General features: G+C 35.8%; 1 protein-coding gene and 1 pseudogene across 1 annotated transcript in view; one reads left to right on the top strand and one right to left on the bottom strand.

Moving 5' to 3' along the window:
• The window catches only part of CNBD1 (cyclic nucleotide binding domain containing 1), a 381,722-nt gene that overhangs the window by 118,403 nt on the left and 237,147 nt on the right, over nucleotides 1-26,172 (bottom strand).
• LOC118883763 lies at nucleotides 12,053-12,949 on the top strand (annotated as a pseudogene).

Raw genomic sequence — 26,172 nt, forward strand, 5'->3', positions numbered from 1 at the left:
AGCATAGAGGTAAACCCATGCACATATGGCCACCTTATTTTTGATCAAGGAGGCAAGAATATACAATGGAGAAAAGACAGTCTTTTCAATAAGTGGTGCTGGGAAAATTGGACAGCTACATGTAAAAGAATGAAATTAGAAAACTCCCTAACACCATATAAAAAATGAACTCAAAATGGATTAAAGACCTAAATGTAAGGCCAGACTCTATCAAACTCTTAGAGGAAAACATAGGCAGAACACTCTATGACATAAATCACAGCAAGATGCTTTTTGATCCACCTCCTAGAGAAATGGGAATAAAAACAAGAATAAAAAAAATGAGACCTAATTAAACTTCAAAGCTTTTGCACAGCAAAGGAAACCATAAACAAGATGAAAAGACAACCCTCAGAATGGGAGAAAATATTTGCAACGAAGCAACTGACCAAAGATTAATCTCCAAACTTTACAAACAACACATGCAGCTCAATATCAAGAAAACAAACAACCCAATCCAAAAAAGGACAGAAGATCTAAAGAAACATTTCTCCAAAGAAGACATACAGATTGCCAACAAACACGTGAAAGGATGCTCAACATCACTAATCATTAGATAAATGCAAATCCAAACTACAATGAGGTATCATCTCACACCAGTCGGAATGGCCATCATCAAAAAATCTACAAACAATAAATGCTGGAGAGGTTGTGGAGAACTGGGTACCCTCTTGCACTGTTGATGGGAATGTAAATTGATACAGCCACAATGGAGAACAGTATGGAGGTTCCTTAAAAAACTAAAAATAGAACTACCATAAGATCCAGCAATCCCACTACTGGGCATGTACCCTGAGAAAGCCATAAATCAAAGGAGTTATGTACCACAAAGTTCATTGCAGCTCTATTTACAATAGCCAGGACATGAAAGCAACCTAAATGTCCATTGACAGATGAAAGGATAAAGATGATGTGGCTCATATATACAATGGAATACTACTCAGCCTTAAAAAGAAATGAAATTGAGTTATTTGTAGTGAGGTGGATTGGCCTAGAGTCTGTCATACAGAGTGAAGTAAGTCAGAAAGAGAAAAATAAATACCATGTGCTAACACATATATATGGAATCTAAAAAATAAAATAAAAAAGAATATTCTGAAGAACCTAGGTGTTGGACAGGAATAAAGACTCAGGCATAGAGAATGGAATTGAGGACTCGGGGAGCAGGAAGGATAAGCTGGGATGAAGTCAGATAGTGGCATGGACTTATCTATACTACGAAATGTAAAACAGATAGGTAGTCGGAGGCAGCCCTATAGCACAGGGAGATTAACTCAGTGCTTTGTGACCACCTAGAGGGGTGGGACAGGGAGGTTAGAAGGGAGATGAAAGAGGGAGGAGATATAGGGACATATGTGTATGTATAGTTGATTTACTTTGTTATAAAGCAGAAACTACCACACCTTTGTAAAGCAATTATACTCCAATAAAGATGTTAAAATATCGACCAATCAATCAATATATAAAGAAAGAAAGAAGCAGCATTTAACTGAGAAACAAAGAGTTTTATTTCTTCAAGGACACATAGCTAATGGTGATTAGAAAGAAAATGAAATACTGAAAATTACTAAGGGAAGAAGAAATCATGCTAACACACAAACACACACACACACACACACACACACACACAAAGAGGAGGAATTCTGAATACAAGAAAGATTTCATTCAGGAGGAGTTGCCAAAAGGCCCATGAAGGTCTCTAAAATTGAAAGTAAACTTCAGAGATGCTGATTAATTTTTACTTCTCAGTGACCTATAGACATCAAAGAAAATATCTTTAGGTGCTGTCATAAAGCAATCAATTTTTAACTGGAATTAAATATATTTGGAGATAGAGTTGATTCATGTATTTGAAGAGCTGTCAAATTAAAGAAGGATTAATATTATTGTGTCTGGCATTTTGAGTAGAAGGTATAAAGAGGTCACTTTTTTCGAATTAAAAAGCACAAATAAAATATTAAAGAAAATAAAACATACCCTTGGGGATGTATATACAAATTCAAATATTAGCTCCCTATCAACGTCCTCCTGCTGTTTGAGTTCAAATTTTCTTTTAATAATAGTTAAAAATAACCAACCAAACAGAAAGCAACAGAGGGCTCAGTCTCATGTACTGTGGGAAACTTGATAATCCTCTAATATCCCTGAGAATTTGGGGGAAGTTTATGTTTCTTCCAGTTGCTTCTTGTTGTTCTCCTATTTTCACTGAATACTTAAGCTCTGTTCTGGACAGCAGAATTTGCTGTGGTCGGTTTTATTTTATTTACTTTTAAAAAACGTCTTATCTTTCCCACATATGATATTCATATCAGATAGAGAACAGATTACCACTTGTTTTTAATTTTGAATATTTTCACTAATGTTATCAAATGATTCTCTTACAAGGATTGGACAAGAGCAGTGGCGTTCAAACACACACACACACAGTCACAGAGCACTTTGTTCAAACTAAATCTTACATAGACTGTATATAAATAAGAACTACAGTAGTTTAAGGAGTGGGAGGATAGGTCAGTTTCCATACCAGACCCATGTCTCCCTCTACACATCTGAAGGAGCAGTGAGAAATCCACAGAGCTGATATAGAATTATGGGAAAATCAAGGTTCCTTTCAACATGGATGTTCTATTATTTTATTTAGTTGATTGCCCACTATTTTTTAAAATTCTTTATGTTATCATACACTTACAAGGAATTTTATTTTCTAAATCCAACCTCCTCCTTTTAAAGTAAGAAATCTGAGGCTTAGATATGTTAAGTAAATTGTTCAAGGTCACACAGATAATAAATTGTAGAGCCAGGTAGTCTCACTCTGGACCCTCAGGGTTCCCAACCACTTAGCCACCACAGTTAGCCAAATCTTCATTATAGTCGCTTTCATTTTTTTGAGTTATTGGGCTAATTGAGTTAGGGCAGATTTTATTCCAGGTTTTGCTGAGTCTGACAAATAAAATAAAGAACATAAATTTATAAATTAAAAATTTGGAACAAACGTGAATATTTATTTAGAAAGGGAAGCAAGGACAATAAATTATCATTACAAATTTTTAAAAGCTACACAATTTCAGAACACCACAAAATCCAGAAAAATAATATAGTATTTTTATTAATTAGTTGTATATCTATTATATTTACTTTTCTAAACTTTTTACTACATTTCTTATATATTTTTACCTCTTTGTATGACATCAATTTTATATCATTTTTATTGAAAAGAATATTCTCTCAAGCTTGGTTGGTAAAATGTTTTTAATTATTCTTAATAATTTAGAAATGTTTCTTTTTTAGACATTAGAATTCCTGTCAAATTTAGGAAAATCTAAGTCCACATTTCTTTCATGTGTGGGCTTTAAGATTTGAAAAGCTTTTCCATGGATTCAATTCTCTCATCATACATTTCAAAGTATGTACCATTCGACTGCCAACATGTTTCTGGTACCAGGTTGCCATAGAATGGTTGTATATGGTGATGACAGCTCTGACCCATGTCAAGATGCTGTTGGGTCCAGTCAGTGAGTGATAGGGTTAATCCTAACAGCCATTCATACACTAGGACAGCAAGCAATAATAACTTGCATGTACAGCAATGACTAAGAACCAAAAATTAAATCCCACCAGACCGAAATGAAAAGTATCTTTAACTCAATTTTCCCTAAACTGAATCCACAAAATGCCAGAAGCCACTCCAGTGCCAGGTGTCATGAATGTGTAAGAAAAGAAAGTTGACAGGCTAAGAGAAAACAAGTGATTAAAGTTAAAATGTCTTCCTTTTCAAACGTTACAAAAATTTATGAGCATGTGAATACATTTCTAAGGCCTCTCTCAGGTCCGAGGAAGGAACCTATGCAAATCAAATGACAGGCCTAAATCTTAAGCTTCATTACCTTTAGGTTATGGTCTGAGTTAAGGTCTAGTCATTAAGCGAAAGAAACAGTACAAAGAAAATAGCATTATAATCAGACTGGATTTAAAACTGAAGTCTTTGAATCTGGAGTGAAAAGAGGTAGAAATTTTATAAAGGCATGAAATTGAGGAACACAGAGCAAAGTAAAGGTATGGGCCTAAATCAAAGACCATGGAGGAATTTGCTCAGATTTACAATTTGGGGGAAAAAATGGTGGAAATTATAGTGTGGATTATCAGCTGGGAGTAGAATACCAGGGATTGTGTTCCATTTGTTTATATCTGCCCCTAGAGCACACACCCGGTGCACCAAGCCATGGGAGTTCCTCAAGGAACCCAAAAACTTGCTGTAATTTGATGGTATTATGTGTGGGAATAAAAAAACATTTTCAGAGGCTTCACAGCTAAAATTCCTAGGTTTTAGCAAGAATATAACATTTGATCAAATGTTCTGTGAACCACAGATTATTGGGATAGAAAAATCCAGCTGGAAACGTCACTTTAATTAAAGGATGCCTACACACAGATGCTTGGACCTCCTTAATAGTTTTAAAAGCAGCATTTGTGACAGTAACTATATTATTTAAAACAGTTAAAAATGTGATTTTTCCCCAAATGTCATTTATTTTTATCCATTTTCCCATTATGCTTTCAAGTAGTCCACTATAAAATTATTTTCCTGGAATCTAGTGTGTACCTGAATTTTTCTTGTATCATTAATATGTACATCACCTTCTGTCTGACTTGAAATTGGATTGCCGAATCAGTCAAGGATGAATGAACAGAATAACAATATATTTTATTTGCTTATCCAAATTCAGATGACAAATGTTGATCATTATCAGTTTTTCCAGAAATTAGGTTTGGTCATTCATGAAGAGCAGACATCAGAGTTACAGTATGATTTGGATTCTCTTTGCTATTCTTATACACAGTTGAAAATTAAAAGATTAGTGACAGCAACTGTAACTCTTCTTTTCAAGCTTAAAACATATATATATTTTGATTAGAAAATAGACTTTTTAAAAAAATGTCTCTCCTTGTTGTTTGAAGTGGATGAGCTGGGCTTTTCCATGGGAGAGAAATTAAAAGACATATACCTCCAAAATAAAATAGCAGATCTCCTTTAATTTCACAGGGACACGATTGAAGAAAATAATAAACCAGTCTGTTGATTGAAATTTTTAGGAGGAGGGATCATAAAACAATTTTCAAAGAACTTAATTTATCTACATATTTATGAACCCAACACCAAATTTGAGAATTTTGAGAATCCTCAGGAAAGGTACCTCATCAAAGAGCACTTTCTTTCACACACTCAGTTCCTGAGACCTGAGAGGTTAACAGTAGCAACACAAAAAGGGCAGAAGTAAGGCCTCAAAATATTTCAAAAGTCACCTGCATTCTCACTTCCTAAACACAGTCAGCAGCAGTAAATAAGATAACCATGGATTACCAAAATAGACAGATGTTTAGAAATTCTATTTAAGGTTCTCTACATCTTTTCTCCTTACACATTTGAAAGAGCTGTTTCTAAGACACAAAACTGATGTGATGGATTTCTCTGTATGAGAGACAGACAAGCAATTTTGTCAGGAATCTTAATTATTCTTAACTTAATCACCTTATTTCTCTTCTTGGTGCTCAGAAGAATGTAACTACTACATGTCAGAATCAGAAGGCAAGAAATAGTTTCTACCCACATTTGGATTTTTGAGGTCAGCTTAAAAAAGAGCCCCTGTTCTCTGATCATTCATTCATTTCTTTATTTAGCGAATAATTTTGTGCAATGATTAATTTTCAGGTATTATACTAAATGTTGGCATACAACAAAGAAAAAGACAAATATGTTCCTTGCCTTACACAACATAAAATCCAGTGGGGAAATCATATATTATAGGAAACTTATATCTGTGAAACTGCTATAAAACTGCTATAAAAGGTAGAGTAATAGAAAATGGAAAGTAATAGAGAGACATATCTAGTCTAGTTGGGTCAAAAATATTCCCCAGAAATGATAGCAATATAAACTGACACCTGAAGAATAAGTTGGGCAATGGGGAAAGGGAGGATATCAGTGTTGAAGGTATAAGGAATTGCATGTCCAAAGGTCCAGAGTCAAGTACTCAAGAAACACTGAAGGCCCAGAGGAATCAGATCAGAGAGGGCAATGAGGAAATTGGACACTAAATGAGGCCCAAGTGACAGGAAAGGCAAAATCCTAGGGGGCATTGTAAACTCTGTTAAGAATTTTAGACTGTGTCATAAGAAAAGGTAAAGTCATCCAAGGGCTTTCACCAAGAGTAATAACTACAAGGATTTACATTTTTGAAAGTTCACTCTGGTTATGCAGAGGAGGGTGGGTTAGAGTATTGTAAAACTAATGCACTGAGATCAGTTAGAAGGCTATTACAGCAGATTGTACAATGAACAATTCCATCTAGCAGGTCAAGTTTTAAAAATTAGTTTGGAATATATTTAGTGAGCTTAATAGGTCAAGGAAAAAGCAGTACAATTCCATGTCAAGAACACTCTTCCACAGGAGTAACATTGGTATCACCAGTAGTATCAATATCATAACTGGAGAGACTCCTTTTGTCAGGATGACTGATTGATAATGCCAGTTTAAAATTTTTCCAGTACAAAATAATCTGTTATGTTTAGTGTCTTGAATTTGTGACTACGTTTCAGTAACTATCAAAATGCTAGCCAGAAAAAAATAAAATACAAGAAATACTCTATCATTCCCCACTTTAGAAAATATTGTAGCATATTCTCTATCCTCATCTAATGTTAGGAACAAGGAAATCTACAAACTTAAATTTTATTAGGTTAGTTCTAACTTTTCCATAATCAGAGGGAAAGTATATGCTTAGCAAAGCCACAAATAGTTATATGTATCAAATGGATGGATGGGCAGGTAGATACACAGACAATAGACATATAGATATACATATATAATATTTATATAGCTGTATTTCACTATATATCTATATATCTGAAGTAGATGTATATAGATAGATATTGAAATTGATATTGAAATTTATATCTACATATGTAATTGAAATCTATATATTCATTTACAAAATATATACATATATCTGTAGATAGCTGTTATATAAATGTTTTCATTTTAAAATATAAAAAAAATTTTTGAAGACTGGTAATAAAAATGACAATATGGAGAAAATCTCTTAGGTTAGGCATTGAGTAAAAGAAACTCAAATGCATGATGTTGTCAATTATGTACTTCAATATTTGCTTTTTGGCAGAAAAAATTTGACACTGGGATTGATTTTTTAAACTGATGATAATTAATGCATTTCTATTTCTTTCTAGGATGCATAAAAAGGCTTGAGCTAAATTTAATACTTAGACATGGCAAGTAAGTTAGTCAAGGTGGTTATTAGGTCTTCTTTCCTAAACTTTGCTTGCTTGTTTCCATCGTAACAACCTTGTCATATGCATGCCTTTAGTAGAAGCCACACAAAACATTTCTGTAATATGACTTACAATATAAATTTCAATAATAAATTTGAAATAAGAATTTATTTAAATAAATTAAAAATAGGATAGGAATTCAAGATTAAATTTTAAATGGTAATCAAATTTATAGTAAATTTCAAATGAGAATATTGTATTGTGGTCCTTTGACTAAAATGAGATTTAATGGACAGATCTTATTTTGTTTTGTTTTTTTTTTTCAGCAGTGTTATACAATGGTTTTAGAAAAATTCCTCCTTGTTTTTTGTGGGAGTTTTTTGTTTTTTAATTTTGGAGAGGTTTGAAGTGGAAATGAATATAGGGTGATGGCTTGGACTATAGCATGAAATGAAGTGGATCAGGAAGTATTTTTGCTTCTTGATTAGATTGGGTAAAGAGAGAGAAAAAATTATTGTAAGACCACCAGTTTCCTGACATAAAATTATAAGTTGGCAGAATGTATTGAGATGGAGAATGCTTTAGAAGATGAAAGTTTGGTAGAATGAACAAGGGTTCAGTTTTAGATTTAGAAAGTAAGATATACCAAGTGAACACATCAAGTAGGTAATAAATTATAAATAAATCCAAATCATTACAGGAAAACAATTAAGTAAATAAATGTTTGTAGGCATCTGATGTACTAACAAGGACTAGATTTACCCTCCTACCTGAAACAACTAAAAAATAAAATATATAAAATAATGGTTTTATAGACATTGAGCATCAGACAAAGAAAAACAGTGATCCCTGGAAACAAGATACAAATGAAGATAAGAAGAGGGGGATATCACAGGCTTGGGGATCCTCCCTGGGGAGTGAGGGTTTCAAGCTACATATTAGGTAACCCAGCCCTATGGTCTGACACTGGGAAGATGAGCCCCTCTTAGCTGGTTTAAAAACCAGTGGGATTACTGGAGGGCTCTAAGAAACTGAGACTCCACTCTTGAAGAGTTCAGGCACAAACTTGCTTACTCCCAGTAACAGCAAAGAAGCAGCAGTTTGAAAACTAGCTGGGGCTTTAACCAGATTTCCCAGACCACACCAGCCAGCCCCCCAGCCTGCACCAGGCTCCTGCTCCAGCCTCTCTTGCTCTGGTGCTGCTACCCACCAAGGCAGATGCTGCCTTTGCCAATAAGAGTGTGCATACTTGGAGGGAATGAGCTAGCTTAGACCTGCCTCTGACCAGGGTGGGGGAAACTACCACCCCAGGAGCACACATCCCTGCACAGACTTAGAAGGGAGCAAAACCAGCTAAGTAGCATGGCACCAACCCCTCTGGCCCCAGTCCAACCTGTAACAAATGCATGCACACCAGGGAGTGGGGGGGTAGTGAAAACAGTACAGAATTTCAACCCCAAGTCCTCAAGCTCTGACCATGACCCCAACCAAGGCAGAGACTGCCATCACACTCTAGAGGGACAGAACTCCCTCAGGGATCTTGCTCCAGTCCCTTGTACACTGACCCTACCACCAGTAGGGTGGTGATGGCCATTGAGCATACAACAAGCCCCTGCTTGAACTTGGCTCTGGCTCTAACACCTTCAGCTCCATCCCTACCTCCCACCAAGTCAGTGGCTGCCAGCACACCCCAGGAGAAGATGCTGCCCATGCTCACTTCAGATCCACCTCTCCCACTAAAGCCACTGGGCACAAACAGACTGTATAGGGATTCTCCTACACAGAACACACCTTCAAGACTGGGAAAGCTAACTGATTCACCTAAATTCATAGATAGAAAGTTAAAGAAAATGAGAAGACAGAGGAATATGTTTCAACTGAAAGAACAAGAAAAAAAATGCTTGAAAAACAAAAACCCTGAAGAAGCAATTTACAGAGATAAGTAATTTACCTGACAAAGAGTTCAAAGCAATAGTAATAAGAAAGCTAATTGAATTTTGGAAAAGAATAGATAAACACAGTGAAAATTTTAACAGAGAACTGGAAAATATAAAAATGAACTAGTCAGAGCTGAAGAATAAAATAACTGAAATGAAAAGTATGCCAGATGGAGTTAATAGCAGATTAGGGGACACAGAACATGTAAGTGATCTGGAAGATAGAATAAGGGAAATTACCCAATCAGAACAGCAAAAAGAAAAGCAAATTGTTAAAAATGAGAATAGTTTGAGGGACTTCTGTGATAAAGTTAAGTGTACTAATATTCATATTATAGGGGATTCCAGAAGGAGAAGAGAGAGAAAAGGGTCAAAAATGTATTTGATTAAATTATGGCTGAAAACTTCCCAAACCTGAAGAAGGAAATCTATGAAGAAGGAAATAGATATCCAGGTATAGGAAATATAGAAAGTTCCAACAAGATAAACCCAAAGAGACCCACACTAAGACATATCATAATTAAAATGACAAAAGTTAAAGATAAAGAGAGAATTTAATGGCAGTAAGAAAAACAAAGTCTATGTTTGAGTTTAGATGCTATTAGAAGAGCAATGGTAAATCAGTAAGCCGATTTAACTGGAGAACAAATGAACTTCAGTTTGTGTTTTGAAAAGAGTATTCCAGCAGCTATGTAAATACCAGACTGGAAGGCAGAAGTAGTGGACGCTGAGAACCTACAAAGGAGGCTATCACAGTACCCAAGTGGGAAGTTATGGTGACTTGCTCAGAGATTGACGTCAGTGTGAAGGGAATGAAGCAGACAAAACCAAGGTATATTTTGGAGTTAACCCTGAAAAGACTTACTGATATTCAGGTGTAAAAGGGATAGAAAGTATTAAGTATAATGCTTACGCTTGTCACTTCAATGAATCCTTGTCTGATTTATGGAGAGAGAAGGAAATGGAAAAGAAACAGCTTTAGAGTCATTGGGAATGAGGCAGGTGGGCAAAGGAAACTGAGAGTTCTATTTTGGGTATGGTAAGTAGAAGATGCCAAAAAGATGGCTCAGTACATGAATGTAGAGTTCAGAGAAAGGTCACGGTTTATTTGTTTTTGTAATCTCCCAATGGCTAAAAACTAATTTTGTTTTACAAGTTCATAACATTTTACTTGGAAATTTTACCTGTAGAAAGTTATATTTAGGAAATAAAAAAGTGGACATAAATTCATTTATAATAGTTTCATCATACATGATAGCAAAGAAATTAGGTGAATGTGCATAAATAATAAATGATACTACAAAGAAAAGTCAGACAGGATTTGGTGACTTGTTAGATGGTGCTAAGGGCATTGTTTTATGATAAAGTTAGTATTACAAGCTAGAGCTGAAGAAAAATGTATTATAGAAGGCTCTTTGTACTTTTTCCTTCCTTCTGTTGTTTATACCTATAATAAACAATATATTTACATATTTTAATACCATGTTTCAGAAAAATATAAAAACTTTGTATAAAATTAAAACACATAAGGGTTTGTTCTTTTAAGTAGCATTTGGAAATGAATTTTTATAATACTATTTGCATAAAAATAACTTGAAATATAGAAATACTTCAAAATGACAAAAGTTAATTATCTTATTTTTTTATCCATTCATCCACCCTGTCTTTTGATTGGAACATTTAGTCCATTTACATTTAAAGTAAATGTATAAAGTATATGTATATGTATAGCTGATTTGCTTTGTTATAAAGCAGAAACTAACAGACCATTGTAAAGCAATTATACCCCAATAAAGATGTTAAAAAAAAATAAAAATAAAAATAAATAAAAGGTGACAACTGCAAAAATAATAAAAAATTTAAAAAATAAATGTTGATAGGTATGTAATTATTTACATTTTGTTACTTGTGTTCTGATTGTTTTTGTAGCTCTTCTCTGTTCCTTTCTGCTTCTCTTTTTATCTTCCCTTGTGATTTGATGACTTTCTTTAGTGTTATGTCTACATTTCTTTTTCTTTATTTTTTGTATATCTGTTATAGTTTTTTGTTTTGTGGTTACCATGAAGGTCATACATAACAACCTATGTATATAGCAATCTATTTTAAGTTGATAGTGACTTAAATTTGTGTGCATTCTCAAAGCAGCACATTTCTACTGCCCCTCCATCATTTAATGCTTTTGATGTCATATTTTACATCTTTTTATTTTGTGTGACTCAACTATTTTAGGGATAAATGATTTCACTGTACTTGTCTTTTAACCTTCATGCTAATTTTATAGATGTTTGATCCACTACCTTTACTGTATGTTTGCTTTTATCGTGAGATTTTTTTTCTTTCATAAGTTTCTTGTTTCCAGCTATGGTCTTTTCTTTTCCATTTAAAAAAGTCCCTTTAAGGTCAATCCCCTCAGCTTCCACCACCATGACCCCTCTGCCAGCACTCCAGCACAACCTTGGGCCGGCAAACCTCTGTGGGAGGGAGCAAAGCGGCCAGTGGCTGGATGGGTAGCTGACGGGGACAATGGGGACAACAGTGGGGCAGCCTGTGGTCCTGCATACTAGAAAGTGACATCTCCATGGGGCCAGCCTGTAGCACCCACGCATTCTAAGGTGAACAGCAAATTCTGTGTTTATCAGAACACTTCCACAGCTGTACTGAGGGCACACGCATTTTCAGTGGGACTTGAAATTCCTGGAGAACTGCTTTTGGTAAAAAGCTGGCAACAATTTCTTTAATATCCATGTCTTAATTTTCTGTTTTGTTGTGTTTCAGAAAGACATCAAGAAACTATGAACAACTTTGGTAATGAACAGTTTGACTGCCATTTCCTGAATAAAGGCTTTACTGCAAGGACATTCTGGACCAAAAAAAAATTAATGAAATTTCTCGTTCTGATAATAAGACTGCCTTCTATGTTGTAGACCTGGGAGACATTCTAAAGAAATAACTGAGATTGTTAAAAGCTCTTCCTCTGGTCATCCCCTTTTATGCAGTCAAATGCAATGATAGCAGAACCACAGTGAAGACCTTAGCTTCCATCAGAACAGGATTTGACTGTGCCTGCATGACCGAAATACAATTGGTGCAGAGTCTCAGTGTGCCTCCAGAGACATGCGAATTCTTGTAAACAAGTGTCTCAGATTAAGTATGTTGCTGATAATGGAATCCAGATGATGACTTTTGATAGTGAAGTTGAGTTGATGAAAGTTGCCAGGGCACATCCAAAGGCAAAGTTGGTTTTGTGTGTTGCCACTGATGATTCCAAAGCAGTCTGTCACCTCAGTGTGAAATTTGGCACCAGAGTCAAAATTAGCAGGCTCCTTTTGGAATGGACAAAAGAGTTAAATATTGACTTCATTGGTGTCAGCTTCCACATGGAAAATGTCTGTACTGATCCTGAGACTTTCATGCAAGCCGTCTCTGATGCCTGCTGTGTCTTTGACATGGTAGCTGAGGTTTATTTCCACATGTATTTGCTTGATGTTGGTGGTAGCTTTTCCGGATCTGTGGATGTTGTGTTTGAGCTGATTCCTTCAGGCATGCTGGTGGGTGGGGTTGGCTACAAAGCCCAGCCTCAACTACAGCTATTATGCTGGTGGGAGGGACTAGCCCCCAGCCAGCTGTCTATGAGACCTGGCTGTAACTGCTGCAGGTGTGCTGATAATGCAGGGCTGGGCCCTGAATGACTGGCTGCAAGGCCTGATGACATCTGTCACAGGAACGCTGGTGTGGGGGGTTGGCCAGAGTAGGAGCTACTTTGGAGGGAGACCAGTGCTGGCAGAGGTTGCCCACCATGTGGAGCAAGGCTGGCTCCCTGGAGCAGGAGCCACTTTGAAGAGGCACTAGTCCTGACCAGGGTGGCCTGCCAGGTGGGGGGGGAGTCACTTAGGAGGAGCTGGCCAGGGTGGGTGGTTTGGGTGGGGGAGTCCTCAGGGGAATGCCGGGAAAGAGCACATGGTGTTAGGTTGATGAAGAGTGAGAGAAATGGTACCCACCAGCACCAGGCAAGCTAGGCAGAAGGACTGTTCCAAAAAAATGGAGCCTGCCAGCATTTTTGTCCATGGAGAAAGTCCCACCAGATCCCTGCCCTTCTGGCACACTCCCTAAAATTAGCAAATGAATCTCCTTCTTATATGACCTGGATGTTTTTTCAAGCTGTTGCCCCTGTGCTGGGACTTGGGGCAAGTAAGTTTGTGTGTGAGCCCTTCAAGAGTAGAGTCTTGGCTTCCCACAACCCTCAGGCTCTCCCAAATATAAGCCCTATATTTTTCAAAGGCAGAAGTATGGGGGCTCATCTTCCAGTGCAAGTCTCCCCTGGTAGGGAGCCCAACATGGGGCTAGACCCCTTGCTCTTCGGGGGACTTCTGCAGGTCCTTAATTGTAGGAAATCTGTCCTGCTAGTCTTCAGGTTGTTCTCAGAGATAGTTGTTCTATATGTAGTTGTAGTTTCCGTAAGTTCTTGGGATAACGTGAGCTCAGGATCTTCCTACTCCACCATCTTGATCCAGACACTCTAGTATCTCATTTTTTTAATTTCTCTTTTTTATTACCAGTTAGGTTAACCTTTTTTATAATGTATTTATTAGCCCATGCATTTTTAATTGTGAATGTACTTGTGAATCAATGTTGATTTTTCTCTTTTTTTTAAACTTTTTATCCCCTTCACTCATTTCTCCTACCCCCACCTCTTGCCTCCAGCAAACACCAATCTGTTGTCTTTATCTATGAGCTTGGTTTTTTATTTTGTTTTGTTATTTTTTATTCCACATATAAGATAGATCAGATGGTATTTGTCTTTCTCTGTCTGACTTATTTCACTTAGCACACTACTCTCTTGAGCCCAAAGCATGGAGAAGAGTTCCCTTGTTGTTTGTGTTCGATGTATATATGGGTTTTTTTTGACATATTAAAAATATAGGCACTCACTTTTATTTATAAGTGCTATTATGCCATTTGTTGGAATAAGGGTATCCTAGTGCAGTGCCTTGATCATAGGAGGCTCCAATAGCCAGAAGTAAGTGCATAAGTAATTTGGGAAGCAAAAATACAGAACTAAGAACCAGTGGCCTTGGCACAGCCATGATGCTTTGAAGAAATGGAGAAACTGCCTTGGGTTATTTGCAGAGGTACTCTTCAGATGTCATCAGAAACTGTTTCCATGAGAGCAACTTCCACACTATGACAGATGAAAAAGATAGTCACCCAGCAACACAACCTCAAAAGGCATGACAGAAATTTGTCACATACCCAAGAAGAAGGCAGACATAGAAGTGAGAAGTCCTTCAATTACCATCCTACTCCTGCCTCACAAAGCCACAAGGACAGAAGAGCCACAGCCAAGAGCCCTGCCACCCTCTGCACCATGCTGCATTTCATCAATTGAGACTGCTTTAATTTCACTTCCTGTAGAGACTAGAGGAATAATTTCTGAATCAGTACATATTTTTATTTCCTATGAAAATTTATAGAACTTATATGAGGGTTTTTTTTAAATGTACAGCTTTGGGACTAAACTAAAAAATATTCTTATGCTTCATTTAAATCAACAAAGGCCACTTGTGCTTATAAGATATAGTTTGAAAGATCATGAACTGGAAAGGATTTTGGCAAGTACGGATAAAACCTGATTCTATACTTATTTGGAATTCAGCACTAACCTTTCATAATCTAATGCAAATAAACATCTATTGAAATACAAGTAAAATGATACACTCAGTTTCTACTGTAAAACTTAGAGTTTGGCAGCTCGTTAACTACAAAGGAAAAAAGATTACTAGAAGCTTTTTAAATAATTGAAAGAAGTAATGGATGCCATAAGCCTCCTCAAATTGTGTAAAAGATTTATAGTTTGATCTGCCAAATGATAACTGGCAGACTATTAAACTGCGTGAAAAATGAGATCTGTTATTTTCTGCATAATGTAACTTGCATAACAATGAAAAGTGTTTGTTAAGGAATGCTTCTGCTTTAGTTCTTGTTCACTCCCTTTAACCCCAGAAAGTGTGTTTAATGTAAACCCTTAGATTGATATTATGCTGACCATCTTCATGTAGTACTATGAACTGTTTAGACTAAGCACTAGACTCAGAGTAAAAGGTATTTAAATACAGTACCAGAGTATTCATTACTTTGCTGTATGACTGCAGACAGCTCTGTCTTTGGACAGACCCCCAACTCTCCAATTTATCTTGATAACTAACACAAATTGCTATTGAGCATAAACTTCATTGGATAAAAAATCAAGCTCTCATTACAGTTTCCCATGATATCTTTGACAGCACCACACAGTGATGGTAATTTTGATATATAATATAATCCATTTTACCAAAAACATTTATTGAGGGTTCCACATGTGTTTAGAGCCATTCTAAGAGCTTTACTCATTTAATCTTCTCATGAACCTAAAGACTAGATCCTATTATGAACCGCTCTTAGGAAAAGGGGAAATTGAGCCAGAGAGATGTTATGTAACTTATCCAAGGTCAAAGCTGCTAAAGTGTGGAGTCTATATTTTATGCCAGGCAGTTTGACTCAAGAGAGATCAAACCTAAGGCCAAATGGATAATGCTCTAGGCACACTCTGTTTACCTCTTGAGGATCAGACTCTGTCCTAAGCACTTTGCACACAATAACTCATTACATTTAGTAATGAAAATAAAAACAAAAATAAAGAAATGGGACCTAATTAAACTTAAAAGCTTTTGCACAGCCAAGGAAACCATAAACAAGATGAAAAGACAACACTCAGAATGGGAGAAAATATTTGCCAGTGAAGCAACAGACAAAGGATTAATCTACAAAATATATAAACAGCTCATGGAGTTCAATATCAATAAAACAACCCAATCAAAAAATGGGCAGAAGACCTAAATAGACATCTCTCCAAGGAGGACATACAGATGGCCAAGGGGCACAAGAAAGGATGTTCAACATCACTGATTATTAGAGAAATGCAAATCAAAACTACAATGAGGTATCACCTCACACCAGTCAGAATGGCCATCATCAAAAAATCTACAAACAGTAAATGCTGGAGAGAGTGTGGAGAAAAGGGAACCGTCTTGCACTGTTGGTGAGAATGTAAATTGATACAGCCTCTATGGAGAACAGTATGGAGGTTCCTTAAAAAACTAAAAATAGTACCATATGACCCAGCAATCCAATTACTAGGCATATACTCTGAGAAAACCATAATTCAAAAGGACACATGTACCCCAATATTCGTTGCAGCACTATTTACAATAGCCAGGACATGGAAACAACCTAAATGTCCATTGACAGATGAACAGATAAAGAAGATGTGGTACCTATATACAATGGAATATTACTCAGCCATAAAAAGGAATGAAATTGGGTCATTTGTAGAGATGTGGTTAGACCAAGAGTCTGTCATACAGAGTGAAGTAAGCCAGAAAGAGGAAAAACAAATATTGTATATTAACACATATATGTGGAATCTAGAAAAATGGTACAGATGAACATATTTGCAAGGCAGGAATAGAGACACAGACATAGAGAAGGGACATGTGGACACAGTGGGAGAGGAGAGGGTTGGACAAACTGGGAGACTAAGAATGATATATATACAGTACCATACGTAAAATAGGTAGCTAGTGGGAACATGCTATACAGCACAGGAAGCTTAGCTCAGTGTTCTGTGACAACCTAGATGGGTGAGGTAGGGGGGTGGGAGGGAGGTCCAAGAGGAAGGGAATATATGTATACATATAGCTGACTCACTTCATTGTACAGCAGAAACTAACACAACACTGTAAAGCAATTATACTCCAATAAAGAAAAGTTAAAAAAAAAAACCTATTACACAGAATTAACCCAATTTTAGAATTTAAAAAACAAAATAGTATCAGAAGTTTAGTAACTTGCTTATAGTCATATTATGCAATAATTAGTGAATCCTGAATCCATCTGCCTGATTCAAAAGCCCGTGCTACTGACAAGGAGAATGTATGGCCAGCTTCAGTTTACTCCAACTTTATGAGTTGTATTAAATAGAAAAATCACAGCTATTTACCCAAGTCAAACTTTTTTTTTCTTTTTCTTTTTTTTTTTTGGATTTCAAAAATCAAATAGACTGCATAGTAAAAGGAAAAATAGGCAAATGTGCTAGGAATGAAAATATATCAGTTATACAGACTCCAAAATTACAACCAAACCCTCAGGGTGTTGAAATCCCTCTGACCTGCCTGAGCTTGGTTAAGAGGAAGACTGGCACTGGGAGTCTATTCAAGCCTCCAGGCAAAGCTCCCTGTGTATAGGCACTTCAAAAAGGAGATGGGGAAGGACAAGAGAAGAACATCAATAATTTTTTTTTTTTTTTTATGTCAGCCAAAGCACTCTCTACTGCATGCTGCAGAATGCAAAAGAAATCAACTGTATCTCTATATGTAGTCAGTTATCAATGATTCCAGGTAACAGTGCAGCCATAATGTGGGGTACCAATGTATCTCTTAACTTTGACCAAGATGGTCACCTTATCACTGTTACTTTTGGCCTGCATTCTGCAATTACAGCTGACATCAAGTCACCAACTGGTGTTAAGGTTTTTCTTCCATGTTGTTTCCCACTAGGTAAGCTCCATATTTATTTTTCTATTTTCAGATTTTTCGGAACGTATATATATGTACACAGAAAAGAATTATTTTTGCATAAATTATTCAAAGCCAGCCAGACAGACCAATAAAAAAAAGCTGATTAGAAAAGAAATACTATTGTTAATCAACTTTAAAGCTCAGAAATCAAATGATACATAAACAATTGCTGGTAACTCTGCAACATTAACTTGCTTTTTGGAGGGGATTGATTTTTAAGATAATGTTCATCTGCTGGTACATCTGCCATTAAAACTCATGGATACAGAGGCTTTCTCTAAGCTTTACTATCCAAATAACTCCCCCTATGCAAGGGGCCACAAACTCATTTAGCTCTGTACCTTAGACTTCAAAGTAAGTGATTTTCATCAAATTCTAGATCTTGGACCACTTCCTTCCCCCAAATGCATGTAGAAAATAAGTATATTCTTCCTTTTTTTACTTACTTCCTGACTAGAATTCTAGCAGGGAACTGCGTTTCTGACTCATAATTGCTATAGCAGTATGCTTCTGAATTTGACCTTTGATAGAGAAACAAAAAGAGAATGACAGCACCATGATTTTCTATTCTTTATTCCCATAACAGACTGAAAAACCTCAACCCTGATTAAAATTAAATTTGTCAAAAGACATTACACAGCAACATTCTTTGAATATATATACACCTGCAAAAAATAATTTCAATAGCAAACCACAAAGACATATCTATGTGTCTGATTTCAAGTGTATTTTATCAGATACATTTAAACTATCATGGGAATAATTATGAAGCAAACAAATTATTAGTTGCAAAACAAGTGGAAACTCTTCAGTTTCATTTGTAAAATAATGGTAATATTATTCACCTTAAAGAGCTATCATGAGGATTAAATGAGACCATGTGTGCAAAGTATTTAACATAGTGCTGGTACACACTGGGCACATAACAAGTGTTAAGTATTGATACTGAGTAGGACTGTTACCCACACGGTCTCCTTAAGAGTGATTGACACTATGACTCCAAGTACCACTAAATATGAACAGCTTCCACGTGTGCATTTCTAGACTATAAATGTCTCTGAACTTCAGAAAAATATATATGTAACAACTGTACATCTCTACTTGGATGTTTCTAAAGCATGCGCAGCTCAGTGTGCTGGAAATAGAGTTTTACATTTTCATCAAACCAAATATAATTCACCTCCATTCAAAAATCTGTGAGTTGTCCTAGATTTTCTCTCTTTTACATCACACACATAATGTCTCCTGTTGATTGAACTTTCTAAGTATAGTCCATGTCTATATCTCCTTATCCATATTACCACTGCCATTGGTGTAGTTCAAGATCTGATCATTTTTGCCTGGATTCCTGCCATCTTTTTTAATTGGTTTTTCAGCTTCCATGTGTGCCCCCTTCAGCATATCTTCTACACTGCCACTAAAGCTGCCAAATGCAAATCTGACCATGTTACTCACTGGTAAAATACTTCAGTGACTCCCAATTACCTACAGAATAGAGATCAAATTCTTTAATGTCTGGATCTCTTGGAAGACAATAAATATCACCTTCTTACCTGCCAAATTGGAAAGATAATAAGAAATAAAATATAAGAATGAGAAATAGGTAACTAAAACACCTCCTTTATTACTGATGAAGCTATGATGAATATATAGTTTATACTAGCAGTCAAGTGTGTCTTTTAACCTTGAATCCTATAATCAGAAAATTTACCCTCCCAGCCCCAGGCAGAGCTAAACTAGAGCAAGTCTTCCCACCCTGGAGAAGGTGCTCCCTGCTGGCAGTATACTTCAAGAGGAACAATGGTTTCCCCTAGGAGTTTTACAGTTTCAGGTCTTATGTTTAAGTCTTTAATCCATTTTGAGTTGATTTTTGTGTATGGTTTAATATAAGTATACAATTTCATTCTTTTGGATGTGGATATCCAGTTGTCCCAACAATATATGTTGAAGAGACTATCCTTTGAGTATTCTTGGTTCCCTTGTTGACTGGTGATGTACACCTGAGTTTATTTTTGGGCTCTCTATTCTGTTGCATTGGTCTATATGTCTGTCTTTATGCCAGATATTAGTCTGGCAATGACTTCTTGGATATGACACCAAAAGCATAGGCAACAAAAACAAAAAATAGATTAGTGGGACTGCATCAAATCAAAAAGCTTCTACAAAGCAAAGAATGATGAACACAATAAAAAGGCAACCTATGGAATGGGAGAAAATATTTGCAGACTATATACCTGAGAAAAGGTTAATAACCAAAACACACAAGGAACCCCTCCAACTTAATAGTAAAAAAATAAATGACACAATTTTTAAAAATGGGCAGAGGACTTGAATAGACATTTCTCAAAGAAGATATACAAATGGTCAACAGTCACATGAAAAGATACTCAACATGACTAATCATCAGAGAAATGTAAATCAAAACCACAATGAGATATCACCTCACACTTGTTAGGATGGCTGTTACCAACAAAACAAAACAAAACAACAACAACAAAAAAAGAAATGACAGGTGTTGATGAGGATGTAGAGAAATTGTGCACTGTTGGTGGAAATTTAAATGGTGCAGTCACTATGGAAAACAGTATGGAGTTTCCCCAAAAGATTAAAAATAGTAATACCATATGATCCAGCAATCCTAATTATGGATATTTATCCAAAACAAATGAAATAACTGTCTCAAAGAGATATCTGCATTCCCATGTTCCCAGTATTATTCACAGTAGCCAAGATGTGGAAGCAACTTATTATCCATCAATGGGTGAATGGATAAAGAAAATGTAGTGTACATATCAAATGAAAATATGTAGTATACATATTAGCCCTGAAAAAAGGAAGAAAATACTGCCATATTTGGTCATATGGATTAATCTTGAGGACATTATGCTAAGTGAAATAAACCACTCATTGAAGGATATACTGCATGATACCACTTATATGAGTTATCTAAAATAGTCAAACACATAAAAACAGAGAGTAGAATGGTGGTTTCTCGGGGCCAAGGGGAGGGGGAAATGGGGAGTTGCTTTTCAATAGGTATAAAATTTCAGTTATGCAAGATAATTAGCTTTTAGATATCTGCTGTATAGCATTGATTCTATAGTTGACAATACTGTGTTTTGCACTTAAAATTTGTAAAGAAAATAGATCTTTACCACAGTGAAAAATCTTATGACAGTGAAAAAAAATTAAGTTTAAAAAGAGGAGGAATGGTGAAGATATGCCAATACTTCCATTTAAATATATCTAAATTTACCTCTCAAAGAGGTGGTTCCACACAACCTCCTTAGAGTAGAGTGAGTTAGTAAGGCTGGGTATGTCACCCGGTGGAGCTCCTGTCACTTGGAAGAAAAATCAGGTGTGCTCTTCCCTAACAAGGAGTCTGGCAGACCAAGGCCTTTGTGATCTGACTTCTAGCAGCTACTCCTATAGCCTCATCCTCTGACACTCCCTGTCACTCAGTGTTAGTTCTGCTATCAATTTCAAAGTGTGTTTCATAGATTGATAAAAGGTTATAAACCAAAAAAAAAAAAAAAAAAGGATGGTAATAGAGGAAATTCTATGATCAAGCAATTTTGCAAAGTGCTGGATCAGATAAAGAGCTTTCTTCACTGTAGGTATTTTCAGATCCTTTAATATGCTAATGGTATTGTGACTTTCCAGGAAGGGGATAGACAATACATGTGCTACCAGATCATCTTACAGGATGTTTTCTGAGGCGTACTTTGGAAAATGCTACTGTAGTAAAAACATTCCACTCACAGTTCTGAATATATCTTGTTCTCTCATGTCTCTAAACCACTGGACATGATGTCCCCACTGCTTCCGGTCCTTAACCAACTCCCCACAGCTCTTTAAGACTAGATCCAAGAATCACCTCTTTAACCTTTTTCAGCCCTTAGACTTTTCTCCTTATTTTCCTACTTCTGTATTTCTTTAGAGCTTCAGACTCTTACAATCATATGAATTTTCACTTTGTATTACTGTTGGTTTCATTTGATTTTCCATCTTACCAAATTGAAGATACTAGAGTTTAGAAAATATTTTATCTTTGTATCTTAAAATGTTAGGCATTTGCTAAATCATTGTAGAAAGAAGAATGCACTCGGACTTGGGTGTCAGTTCTAATTTAACATGATACTCTGTGCCTGCTACCTGCTTGGCTCACAACCCTTGTCTCAACCCCCTGCCCAGTGCCAAATTCCAGTCATCCTGAACTTAATTCCGCTCAGCCCTGTTTCTTTTCTCTCTGGCTTTCCCATATACTGTTCTCTCTTTCTGGAACCCCCTAAAGCTTCTGTCCACTGAACCCCTTATTTATTTTTCATGCATTTTAGTCCCTCTAAGATCTCCCATAATGAGATAAGATGACCTTGTACGGGTCTCAAAGTCCAGTTTATCTATCTCCAACATATGTTATTGCAATTGCTTATTTAATTGTATATTCTATGTAAATGCAGGGACCATGTCTATCTTGCTCACTAATATGTCTCCATTGCTTAGCACAGTATCTGATACATTGTAGGTGAGTAACAACTAGTCATTAAATGAATGAACAATTAGTTATGCTTCTCACCCAGGCTCCAGACAATAGTCTGAAATTTTATGACATTTATTTAATCAATGTCCCACTACACTGTCTGTTTTTAGGTAAGGTGATAGGTGCATATTTTACTTTTACTTTTCTTTTTTCTTATTCCCAATGCTTCTGTCTATAATTTGTCACCTGTATGCTGGGACATGACTTACAAATCAGTCCCTACTTCTTCCATGTCATGCCGCAGTCTTTCTCTACAAATTATAGCTTAAAGTTTCCTCAGGTTAACTAGAGTATACAAAAGGCTGAGAAACTCTGCAATGGCTTGTTTCCATTGACATTAAAATAGTAGGTCACACTATATCCAGAAAATCCATGTGGAAATGGCAGTCTGATATATTTCTTCAGAGAGCAAAACAATTACAGACAAGCAATTTTCTTTCCCAAGGGACTAGTAAAATGCTTTGCCCATGTCATCTTCCAATATTTTATGTTGTGGTGGGTGACTACACCTTTTCTATCCAATTAGACAGACCTTCAACAAGCTGAATAGTAAATAGCTAACCAGTCAAGTTAGAAACATATGTGAGCATATAACCCTGAACCACTGTTTTTCAAAATTGACCACATACAGGAAAACTATGGAATACCCTCCTCAACAAATGTGAAGGAAATCCTATTAATATATTTATTATCCGTTCATCTAGTGTTTATTGGAAATTGTTTTGATATTATTTTAAATAAGGAACATGGTTAGGTTAAAAACCTTAAAGGGGGCAAAACTAATAGGACACAGTTTCCTGAAACCACAACTGTTCCCACAAAGCAAAAATATACTGCTTTATTTAAACTTGAGACCTTATTTTTTATTATTTTCTCCTGTAACATACGTTTATTAATGAAAATTTGTGAAATAAAATTCATCTGAAAACCCACTATAGAAATGTTAGAACCATGTGGGGCTGGAATTATGTGTACGTATTTGGAATACATAGCGAATAGGCGATTTAGTATGGAGGGTGGTTGAGAGTTATCAACCTGGAGCCTTCTTGACAAGGAATATAGGATTAGTTCTATACAAAATAGTGAATTAAGTGAAATTTTGGTTATCCTAATTTCCAAAATGTCTCCTTAGCCTTCTTCTTTAGCTAAGCCTTAATAATTCCTTCCTTCTGTAATTACACTTATATCTCCACCCACCCATGCCATGGCCAACTCCAGATTCTCCCCACATCGATTCACCCTGCATATAACTCACAGATTTTCTTTTTCAAAATAAATGTGATGGTGTCAGTCTTCACATTAAACACATTTAAATCTGCTATTGTCAACTCTTTGATATACGTACTAGGTCTTTGATATTCTAACCTTGACTTCTCTAACCTAATTTTTCAGGGTTTAAATAAGACAAAGAAAATGAACTCACTGAAGCTTTAGAAATAGTTATTGTAATAATAACTTATTATAATGATGAAGATGTTAGATAAATCTTTAAATTTTTAAAAAAATTCCAATTATTAAAGTGAAAATAATATGACCTTGGATGAAAATTTACAACGTACAAAAAGATATACAGAATATGACCCACACTCTCCCAACCAAAGTTAACCACTATTAATACGTTGTAATACAGCTTTCCACAATCTGTTTTTCATACGTACTTATGTAGTCTAAATTAACAAAGGTATTTAATTTAAAAGGGGCAGAAAAACATTTATGATAATTTAAACAATGAGAGTGTATGGGGCACAGAAATATATATGAAAAGTACATGATAAACAGTAATTTGTGTATTTCCCCACCTCATAGTGGTTCCCTCATACTTGGTAATTACCTAGGGAATGTATTCAATATAAGCATCCTCCAATGTGGCTAGGGGAGCATGCATTGGGCATATGTGACTGTGGTAGGTAGAGACTGTATATTTCTTTTCCTTGATTTTAATTTTCTTTATGGCACTTAACACCATTACGATGGTCTCAATGTTTGTGTCCCCCCAAATTTCACATGTTGGAGTTCTAAATCCCAATGTGATGGTGTCAGAGATGAGGCCTTTGGGAGGTGCTTAAGTCATGAGGATGGAGCCATACTACACTTTTTTCACAGCTTTATTGAAGTATGATTAATAATAAAAATTGCATATATTTAAGGTGTACAGTAGGATGTTTGGATATATGTATATAAGGTGAAATCATTTCCTCAGTCAAGCTAATTAAAATCTCCATTACCTCACATAGTTACCGTATTTTTTGTACGTTGTGAGAAGACTTGAGATCTACCTCTTAGTAAATTTCAAATATGTGACAAATTATTAACTATAGTCACCATGTTATACTTTGGGCCCCCAAGAACATGCTTATCTTATAACTAAAATTTTGTACCCTCTGACCAACATCTCATTTCCACCACCAGCCCAGCCCCCAACCCCTGATAAACACCATTCTAGTCTCTGTTATGAGTTCAACTATTTTAGATTCCACACATAAGGGAGATAATGCAGTATTTACCTTTCTGTGTTTGGCCATCTCACTTAGCCTAATGTTCACCAAGTTCATCCATGTTGTCACATATGGCAGGATTTTTCTATTTTTTAAGACTGAATAATATTCTATTCGGTATATATACTACATTTTCTTTATACTCACCTGTTGATGAACGCTTTGGTTGTTTCCATATCTTGACTATTATGAATAATGCTGGAAAGAATGTGGGAGTTTCAGATATCTCTTTAAGATACTTGTTTTATTTCCTATGGATATATACCCAGCATGGGATTGCTGGATCATACTGTAGTTCTATTTTAATTTTTGAGGAACCTCCATACTGTTTTCCATAAAGGTTGTACAAGTTTACATTCCTACCAACAGTGTCCAATGGTTCCTTTTTCTCTATGTCTTCATCAAACTTTTTGTTTTGTTTTGTTTTGTTTTTAAATGAAAGTCATCCTAACAGGAACGAGGTAACATCTCATTGTAGTTTTGATTTGAATTTCCCTGGCGATTAGTGATGTTAAACATATTTCATATACCTGCTGGCCATTTGTATCTCTTCTGTGGAAAAAATGTCAGTACAGGTTCTTTGCACATTTCTTTTCTGGGTATTTTTTTATATTGAGTTTTATGATATATCAGATATTACATTATATATATATATATATATATATATACACACACATACATATATATATGGTATTAACCCCTTACTAGATATATGGTTTGAAAATATTTTCTTCCATTCCATAAGTTGCCTTTTCCTTTTGTTGATTGTTTCCTTTGCTGTGCAGAAACTTTTTAGTTTGATGTAGTCCCATTTCTCTATTTTTCTTTTGTTCCTTGTGCTTTTTGGTGTCATATCCAAAAAATCGTTCCCAAGACCATACAAAGCAGCATTTCTACTATGCCTTTTTATAGGAGTTTTATAGTTCAGGTCTTATGTTTAAGACTTTAATCCATTTCTAGTTCACTTTATGTATGGTGTAAGATATAGGTCCAGGTTCTGTCTTTTGCTTGTCATTATCAAGTTTTCCCTACATTGTGTATTGAAGAGACTATCCTTTCCCAATTGTATATTCTTGGCTCCCTTGTCAAGTATTAGCTTACTGTATATACACATAGATTTATTACTGGGCTGTCAATTGTGTTCCATTCATCTAATTATTTTTATGCAAGTACCACACCATTTTGATCATTATAGATGTTAAATATAGATTGAAATCAGAAAGTGTGAGTCCTCCAGTTTTCTTGTTCGGGGTTACTTTGGTTAT

Source organism: Balaenoptera musculus, chromosome 17, assembly GCF_009873245.2.
Source record: "Balaenoptera musculus isolate JJ_BM4_2016_0621 chromosome 17, mBalMus1.pri.v3, whole genome shotgun sequence".
NCBI lineage: Eukaryota > Metazoa > Chordata > Mammalia > Artiodactyla > Balaenopteridae > Balaenoptera > Balaenoptera musculus.